Here is a 9,862-nt window from a genome sequence, read left to right on the forward strand (position 1 = left end):
TTCTTGCACCTTCCTCTGGAGCATGTGGTGCTGACCACTCTCGCCTGTAGACAGGACACTGAGCCAGCTGGAGCGTGAGTCTGATGGTGCTCCGGGGCGAGGAAGGCCTGGGGAAAGTGGAAGGAGAAGGTAGGCCACACTAGCTGGGATTTACCCTGCCATGCTGCTCCTCCTGGCTATTGCTGAGGAAGGTTCCAACGGCTCCACCCCCTAGTTCTGTTTCTGCTGATCCGTGTGGGGGGGGGAGGGAATGGGGAGTTTGGACCTGGTGTCTCCAGGGGGGCAGCCACCTCTGAGAGTGCTGAGGAAGGCAGGGGGCTCTGGCTGGGCTTCTCCCTGCCTTGCTGCAGATCCCAGCTGTTGCTGAGGGAGTCCCTGCTGCTCCAGGGGGCTGGCACAACACCCTCATCAGGGAGTTCCTGTTCTGCTTCCCCCAGCCCCAGTGGCTGGAAAGGGGGAGCTGGGGGATCTGAGCCTTGGTACAGCGATGGGATCATTGATCCTGTCCCACTCTCCAAAGAGAGTTTGTGCAAGCCGCACTGGCAACAAAATCTATCAGATATGGGCCAAAAGAGAAAAGGCTCCAGATTCTATAACTATATCGGGAGTGCCCACGTGATCTGCTCCCATGTGACTGTGCTAGTAGAAAACAGAGCTGTTTCAGACCCAGGCCTTAGTGCAGTCACAAGGTCTGCAAAAGATGCCCCAATCTAAAAATACTCCATGGAACATTTTAATCGGTGCAAAGTAGCCAGAAAGAAAAAGGAAAAAAGAGTTGGCGGGGTAGTCTGAGCGTGCGCCGGTGAAAAATGCCATTTCTGTGCTGCATGTGGAAATATTGAAAGAGAAATCCAGCAGAAAGTGTCAGCCTGGGTGAGAACGCTGATCAGAGCTTTGCTTAGCAGGGCAGAGCACTGTGTCTGCCCCAAAGACATTCCTGCTAAGTGTAACCAGCACAGTATCTGAAATACTAACAGACATCAACTAGGACTTTCCAGGGGGGAAGCGAGCACACCGAAAGAGTGGAAAGCAGAGAATAATTAGAAGAGACAAACTCGTTGGATAGACTAATGAAAAAGCCCAGATTGGGAGGTCTAACTTTTTGTTGCATACGTTTATATGAACAAAAGTGGTGTTGTAGCTGTGTCAGTCCCAGCATATTAGAGAGACAAGGTGGGTGAGGGAATATCTTTTATTGGACCAACTTCTGTTGGTGAGAGGGACAGGCTTTCGAGCTGACACGGAGCTCTTCTTCAGGCCTGGGGAAGGTGCTCAGAGTGTCACAGCTAAACACAAGATCAAATGGATAGTTTAGCATAAGTAGTTAGACTGGTCTCTTGGGGTGCATGTGTCTACAAAGCAACTAGACACCCTCAGCTGGCCCATGCTAGCCACCTTGGGCTGCAGGGCTGTTTCATCGCTGTGTAGACGTCTAGGCTTGGGCTGGTGCCCGGGTTCTAGGACCCTGCGGGGCGGGAAGGTCCCAGAGCTAGGGCTCCAGCCCAAGCCCAGACGTCTGCACAGCAATGAAACATCCCGTTAGCCTGGGCCCCACGAGCCCGAGTCATTTTAAAAGGCCTCAGGACCCAACATACTGACCCCTTCTGAAAAGCTGGCCACTTAATTTGGCCCAGGCCAGCCGCGGGTTTGTCTTTGCTGTGTAGACATATGTTTAGAATATGCCCTAACTCCTTGTGCTAAACTATCTGTGTAATCTTGTGTTTAGCTGTGACACTCTGAGCACCTTTCCCAGGCCTGAAGAAGAGCTCTGTGTAGCTCGAAAGCTTGTCTCTCTCTCGCCAACAGAAGTTGGTCCAATAAAAGATATAACCTCACCCTCCTTGTCTCATTTGAATAAAAGGCATTAATTTATTTTGAGGGTGTTCACATGTATTGACTTGTTTACTTTTTGCTATCTATCCTCTGTGCAAGCACCATTTTATTCCCAGAAAGGGGAAGGATCGTAAATACTCGTGTAAATGTGCCTCTGCACAAGACCACAAGTATTCATGTCAGATGTATTCAGGCAACTGGCTTGGAGTCTCCCAGGGAACTTGAGAGACAGCCAGTCAAAAAGCAGGAACAACAGCTTGGGACACATTTTCAAGTGCTTAGCACCCAGAATTAGGTTTTTAAAAGGCCTCAGGACCCAACTCTTCTGCAAAGCTGGCCACTAAATTTGGTGCCTTAATGAGAGCTGAGCTCTTGAAAATCTGTCCCCATGTAACTTAGGTGAACAATTATACAGAATGGCAAATAGCTTGCAAGCAGCCCACAGGCTGAAATACGTTAGCGTAAACTAGCAATTAAATCATTCAAAATAAGAAAAATAGCTGTGAAAAAGCCAAATCCATCTGTGGATAATTCACTTAAAGAAAAAGAGGCTCCATTCACCAGATAAATTGTTACTGAGACTAGTTCACCCAACTCTTTTCCCACACAGAAAGTTTGCATACTGCCACTGCATTATGCACACATATTTATGATTGCAGATGTGCTTATAGGTGTTTACATCATAATTCTGCAGATATTTACCATATGCTCCTATGTAAACACATGCATAGTTTTATGTCTAACTCACAGTTATTGTTATGTGCTTGGCCATTCCCGGGGCTGGAGGAGCTGCCCAAAAATGTTCTGGGTAAAAAGGAATTTTAAAGTGAATATAAGAGACAGAAATGATTAAAAAATGCATTCACCACCATGCACCCAATCACACCTTAGTGACTGGCTGACTAGGAAACATGACCTTGTGAGCTAAAAAGGAGTCACCTAAGCAGAGGGTAACTGAAGCTGCAGCACCTTTCACCGACCTAAAAAGACATTTTAAAGGGTATAATGAAGTGCCTCTAAACCTGTCACCTGCTTGTCACTAGGCAGCATGGCTTTGGGTATTTATCCCTTTTGCAACCCGTGACGCAATACTGTCCCCTATAAACCTTGGGCCTGATTCTCCACTGCCCTGTACCTTGCACAGCCATGTGCCCCGGAGCATTGGGAGTGTAAAAGGCCGCCCAGTCACTCTGGTAGACTCTGATACCCACTTTGCGCTTGTTGTGAATGACCACACAAGGTGCATGGCAATGGAGCCCCAGACCCCTTGACTCCTGGGTAACAGTACACAGGTCTCCTGTTCTAAGGCTTGTGCTTCTGAGACTGAGGGGACACTAGATGGGGTGAGATCTGAGTTACTACAGAGAATTCTTCCCTGGGTGTCGGGCTCGTGAGTCTTGCCCACATGCTCAGGGTTTAGCTGATTGCCATATTTGGGGGTGGGAAGGAATTTCCCTCCAGGGCAGATTGGCAGAGGCCCTGGGGGTTTTTCACCTTCCTCTGCAGCATAGGGCACGGGTCACTTGCTGGAGGATTCTTTGCACCTTGAAGTCTTTAAACCATGATTTGAGGACTTCAATGGCTCAGACATAGGTTAGGGGTTTGTTACAGGAGCGGGTGGGTGAGATTCTGTGGCCTGCGTGGTGCAGGAGGTCAGACTAGATAGAAGATCCTAATGGTCCCTTCTGACCTTAAAGTCTATGAGGTCAGGGAGCACATGACAGAGGGGTCACGTGACTCCAGGTTGGAAGTGATGCCTGCTATAAATGGAGGCAGCCTACCCTCAGTAGTGGGGGATGTAGCTAGGAGGGGGGGGGGGATCCTATAATGGCTAGGAAGGGTTTCCTACTGGGCAGGGAAGTGCCCGCCTCAGTTTTCAGAAAGTGGGGTAAGTCTTTGTTGCTAAATGTGCTGTTTTACTTATCTGGAGACTTTTGCGGGTTCTGTTATTTAAGGAAACCTGCTGTGAGGAAAAGGCCATGGAACCTGACTGGAGTATTTAGACTGTATTTGGACTGTCCCAGGTAGTGAATCTGCCCACCACTGTACATCCAGTCAGTGCATGTTCTGTATCTGTGCGTTCACACTGCTTCTTGGGGCAAGGGCTGTCTTCTGGGGGGCTACTGCAATAACAAACCCTGATGATGATTCTGAGTTTTACTGAGGGAGGAGGTAGGCGAGGGGTGGTTCGTTCTTACTGTCACCAGCAGAGATGATGTCCAGAGGCAGACATGAATCAGCCAGCTAGGGGAAGCAAGGAGAAAAAATACAGTTCTTTGAATGATTTGTTGTGGCATGATTAATGCCTGATCACTGCCCCTAGTCTCAGACGCCCACCCCTCTCTAATTGCACACAGACAAACAGATCCTTCTGCCCAGATCCCAGGCTGCTGTAACAGTGCTGAAGCACACAGAAATGGTATCTAGGATCCCGCACTCCTGCAAGCAGCTCTCTGGGGTGGTTGAGAGGGACAGCTGGGGAGGGAGCGCAGCAGTTCTCTCCTGATGTAATAACACATTTTGGGTTACAATTTCCATGAGACTTTTGAGTCTGGGGCAGGGCTCTATCTCAACGGCAAAATATTTATGACAGGCTGGAAGTGTCAAGATGATAAACCAGGAAGGAAAAGCTCCCGCCCCTGGAAGGGGCATTGAGAGGAACTCACTGCTTGAAGGCTTTGCCATGGCCAATAGGCAAAAGCCAGTATCAATGGCTGGGACTGTGAAACTGCCAAGGAGTTGCATGTTCCATATAATCTCATTTAATGTGTGGTTTGAAAGGAGGCTATGAAAACAATAGCTCCTTCACCCACGGCTGGGCTCCCTGCTTGCAACCTTGTGCGGAGGTGGAAGTCTTAAGTAGCACTTACACATGTGCTGCTCGTCTGCCTGGCGGTCTATTTCACCCAGCCAGAGATAAAGGGGGGTTATCTTGGGTCTCTGCAAAAAGAGTTTTCTTTTACAAGAGCTTGACTAGGGCATACGTTTCTGCAGGAATTTGATACCCAGTTCATCCCTATTCAACACAATCACGTGCTTAACTTTAAGCACATGCTTGGTGCTGAGTAGGGATGGACTTATGCACATGCTTAAACGCTCTGCTGAACAGGGCCGGTGCTGCTGTGCCTGGCTCTACAGTATTCTGCAATGGGTCAGTGCCTACTCTTCATTGCAGCCAATGTGGTTTTTAGCTGCCTCTCAGAGGAAGTGCAGGCCCCGAATATGGTCAGACAACAATGAACACACACAGTTGCAGTAACAGCAGTTGGGTGATGTCTTTAGCATGGAAGGGAAAAAATTGTTCTAAAAATGACACAAACCACAGGAAATGCTTAGGGGGGAAGCAAGTATTTTAAGTAATAATAAGATTGCATCTAATGTGTTCCAGATAGTGCATAATTGTTTTTCAAAACTACTGTCCATTCTTTAAAAAAAGTAAGATGTGGGGAGTTGGAGATTGTTACTTACATTGCTTGGAAAAATACTCAAAAATCTCATCAGAATTTCTGACTTGGGTCTCTGCAAAACTGCTCCACTGAGAAAGAAAACACTTTTATCTCACAGTTTCTGTGCAAGTTCACTCTGGCAGTTACAGAACCAGGAGCCCTCTGCATGAGTAACAGATCTATTCCATTGTGTAAAGAAAGGTTATTTGCCATAGCGGAGAAGGTATCTAGGGCGAATTAGGCTTTCGCTCAATAACTGCTCTAGCCTTATACATGATGTATTGCCTTCTGCTTTACAAACCACAGGGAAGCTTTCGGGGGGCGAGGGGGGATGCTTTGTTCAGTGAGATTCATGAAGATAGGAATGGGCCCATTACTTTATCGCTAAAGGAACATAGTGAATCAAACTGCTTTCACAGGTATGTCCACTCTAAACCGCATTTTTGCAACATTTTTATTAACTACACGAGTGACAGTAGAGGGTTGTATTAAAAGTGACGTTTGACCATGTGAATAATGGGTTAGGCATTTCACTGCTACCCAACCAGCTATATTGACATTGTTCACTCTTCCCAGCCCCATTTTCATGAGCTACAACAGTGGAGCAATCTCTTATACAATCCCAGTCATTTTGGCTTTTAGTTGCATTTTGTCACCAAGTAAAACTTTATGGTCCTCAACTCCACACTAGGGAAATAATGGCCATCACATCACAGGCAGTTTGCTGATGTAATGTTAGACAGCTTTTTGTTTTTGTTTTTCCTTCCAAGCAGACAGCCAATACCACAGTACTATATAATTTTTGGAGGGTCCTGATTCAAGAACCCCTTGTCTGGTTCACTGATTCCTCATAGAATTATTTTTCATCTGCAGATGCAACCTACAAATTCTGCGGTTGATATATATATATATCTCAGTGGATTTTAAAGGAAAGTCAGGTGCAACCTTAGACCATGATTGTGCAAGGTGTAAGCACTTGATTAACTTCATGTGCATTCACGGGATGCGACTACTCATGTGCCTTACTGTTTTCTAAGGACTGGGGCCTGAATTATGTGTCAAAATGTAACTGCATCATTAAGGTAGAGATTTTAATCATGCACGAGTCAGAAAGCTGATGAGTTGAGATTCCCATAGCAACTTTTAAATCTGCCCCCTTCTGTTTATGCAGCACAATAGCATCTTTCATGACATGAGCAGCACACAGCACATATGTAGTGAAGCTGTTAGAATTGGTGAAAAGTGTTTTGGAAAACAAAAAACCACCACCACCCAACAAAACTGGTTCAGAGGGTTTAGCAGCCCTGAGATTTTTATTTCAGCAGCGACCTTCCTTTGCGGAGCCGCATTCATTTACACTAAAGCCCGGGACACGACACCCCCAAAAGTCACTGTTGCTGAATGAAAACCATAGGTGCAGATCCTGGTATGTGTGTGGACTCCTGCATCTACGAGAAGGCGCGGGGCGAGCAGGAAAAAAAACGTTGGTGCAAATCTACACTTTCCCCCTCAGGGGTGAGAATTTATTTGTAAAATTCACCCCCTCTCGCCCCCGCGGGCTGGCGATGCGGGCTGCAGGCAGAGGGCTCGGCTAGGACGTCTGGGTCTGCCCCCCAGAGCGGGGGCCGGTCTGTAGCACCCTCCCCAGCCGGTCCCCGCTGCACCCTGAGCGCACCCAGCCGGCTCCCTGCCCCTGCACTCACATCCGGGGTTGGGTTTGCTGCTAACGCGAAACGTAAATTAACCCGGAAAAAACGAGGCGCCGGAGCCACACGCCCCCAGCTCCCGATGCGCCGGAGCAGCGCCCGGCTGGCCATGCCCCGGGGCCGCCCGCAGACGCCGCTGGGTGAGTGGGGAGCGCCCCGGGGGGCCGGGAGGGGCGCAGAAGCGTCCCCCGGGGAGGGTGGGTGGAGGCGACGCGCCGGCGGGGAGCTGCCCTGGGCAGGGGTGAGGGTTTGGGGAGCACCCCGGGAAGGGGGCGGAGACGGGGGGTGCCCCGGGGTCTGGGTGTTGGGGGGTCGGAACTCAGCGCCTGCCCCTGGGGACAGAACATCCCTGGGGCGCGCGGCGCTGCCTGCCCGGAGCTGCCCGTCCGCGCCCCGGGCAGCGGGGCATTGCGGAGCCGCAGCGGTTCCCTCCCCAGGTGTTTTTATGGAGCAACGCCCGGCTCAAGTCGGAGAGAGGCTGGAATAACTCTGCGTGCCAAGAGCTCCCGCTGGGGGTATGTCTATGGCGCCCCCACAAAGCCCCTTTCCCTTTGATACTCTGCGCAGTTTGAGCTGATTCTTAGAAGAGTTTGTCGCTGTGCACATGGGTCGCTGAAGACCACAAAGGGCTTTTTATGCCCAGGCATCCTTCAGGGAGCTTGCAAAGGGCTCCCTATGCGGCCCTGAGTTTCAATAGGGAACCGTGCCTGGGCATGTACTGGAATTCAAGAGGGGTTTAGCGTCTTAAGACATATGTTCATGCGTGGTCAGAGAAGACCATGTAAGATAATTGTGAAGGTTTTAATTCAACCATGTGATCTGTTCTGATCCCTATTCTGCACACTGTATTCCTGCCTTGGGTCAGAAGGACAGCTCATTGGTACCAATTAGTCTTCCCTTGACTTCAGAGGACTTTGGGTCCTGCCGATAGAAAGGATTTCAAGTGCCTGACTTCCATTAGCACTGATGGGAGTTACAGACAGTATGTGTCTTAGTCACCTTTCAGTATGTTGCTATCTTGTATACGTAGGAAGCCGTCAGTATTCGCGTGGGGTGCTATCCCAAAAGGGAAAAGTCAGGATGGGGTTGGTTTGTCAGTCTTGGAATAGTGCAAGAACCTTTTCTTAGCAGCCCCTGGATCCGTAGCCTGAATCCATAGCGAAAGGCCTCTGCAGTTTCATGATTCATAATCAATAACACTTTATTGTGTTTCACCCCAAACTTCCCAGCGCAGAATATTTACAGGTTGGAAAACTGACGCAGAGAGGTTAAAGCCCACATTTTCAATGGTGTCCACTGACTTTTGTGTGTCTCAGATTGTTGGCACCCAAAATTTTGGGCCTAAGTGACTAATATATGGTCAGTGAGTCAGTGGGAAAGGCAGGATTAGTTCTCCGGTCCAGAATCCCAGTCTCCTGGTTAGTTTCACTAGATCAAGTTCTTTTATGAACAGAAGGATGCTATAATGACATAGTTTAACCTCACTACTTTCAGGCCTTCCTTTGAGCTGGTTAATTGTTTAATAAAGACAAATGTTTGGAATTAACATGAGTTTTATTGCTGAACCTATTGCACACAATATTTACATCTGTTCTCCCATTCACCTGCCCTTCCTCTGCAAACTGCCAGCATTCTATGAGTTAATGGGGAGAATTTTGAGAGCTCTCTTTAGTAAGCATAGGTAAAAGGAAGTGGAGTTTGCAGATGTGGTAATGTCACAAAAGGGCTAAACGATCATCCATCATAGCGTAGGATGTTTTAATAACTGTGTACTAGGTGGTGCCTTGGGAACTGTTGATGCTTTGTGGAAGAGTGGATATAATTTGGTGGTCCAAGACAGCAGTGGAGCTAAAGTAGCCCCGTGTCATCTCTAATTTAAACTCCTCAGAGAGGGAGACTGTGTCTCAGTTGCATTAAGAAAAGCATTGGCTATGCCGTAGATCCAGGTACCAAGGTGACAAGCCATCTCTAAGGTGGAATCTCCATCCTTAGAGGTTTTTAAGGCCCGGCTTGACAAAGCCTTGGCTGGGATGATTTAGTTGGTGTTGGTCTTGCTTTGAGCAGGGGATTGGATGATCTCCTGAGGTCTCCTCCAACCCTACTATTCTATGATTCTAAGCCCAGTACAAATAATTAGAAAGGTAGATCTATGTTGACAGTGATGCTGTTTTCTTGGAATGGATCTAATTTAAATGTATCTTGGTTCCCATTATTTTCAAGGATACCAAGTGCGGAGGCTCTCACACTGTCTGGTGCCAGCAGAATACCCATTTATTGTAACCAATTGCACCGCATGTGACTCTTCCACTTACAAAATACTAAACTCTGTGGTCCCTTGCAGTGTTATCTCCTGCACTGTGCCCTAGACTGACCTAGCTGTGTCATACTGGACCATCTAAGGGCTTGTCTACATGGGGACATCCAGAAAGTTAATCCAAATTAACTAACGGTGTGAATTTGAAGTGGATTAGTTATACTGAATTAAATCCCTGTGTGGATGGTGTTGTTCAGAATGAAAGTTGCTTTAATTTGGTTTAGTTTAATTCACTTTTAGGAAGTGAAGGCCACTTTAATTCTGAATCATGGTATTCCCACAGGGATTTAATGTGGTTTAACTAATTTACTTCAAATTCACACCTTTAATTAATTTGGATTATTTTTCCTGTATATCCACATGTATGCAGTGTTGTTGTAGCCATGCTGGTCCCAGGATATTAGAGAGAGAAGGTGGGGGAGGTAATATATTTTATTGGACCAACTTCTGTTGGAGAGAGAGAAAAGCTCTTGAGATTCTGAATAAGAGCTCTGTGTAAACTCAAAAGCTTGCCTTTCACTAACAAAAGTTGGTGCAATAAAAGATATTACCTCCCCCACCTT

General features: G+C 47.7%; 1 protein-coding gene across 2 annotated transcripts in view; it reads left to right on the plus strand.

Annotated features, from left to right (window-relative positions):
• Window positions 1–7,064: 7,064 nt before the first annotated feature.
• Window positions 7,065–9,862, plus strand: part of PLEKHA2 (pleckstrin homology domain containing A2) — a 43,154-nt gene continuing 40,356 nt past the window's right edge. For both annotated transcript variants that reach the window (XM_026657261.1, XM_026657264.1), the window contains exon 1: window positions 7,065–7,125. The gene's annotated coding sequence lies outside the window, so the exon portion shown is untranslated. The remainder of the gene's footprint in view (window positions 7,126–9,862) is intronic.

Source organism: Terrapene carolina, unplaced genomic scaffold (assembly GCF_002925995.2).
Source record: "Terrapene carolina triunguis isolate 2854851 unplaced genomic scaffold, T_m_triunguis-2.0 Scaffold53, whole genome shotgun sequence".
Lineage (NCBI taxonomy): Eukaryota > Metazoa > Chordata > Testudines > Emydidae > Terrapene > Terrapene triunguis.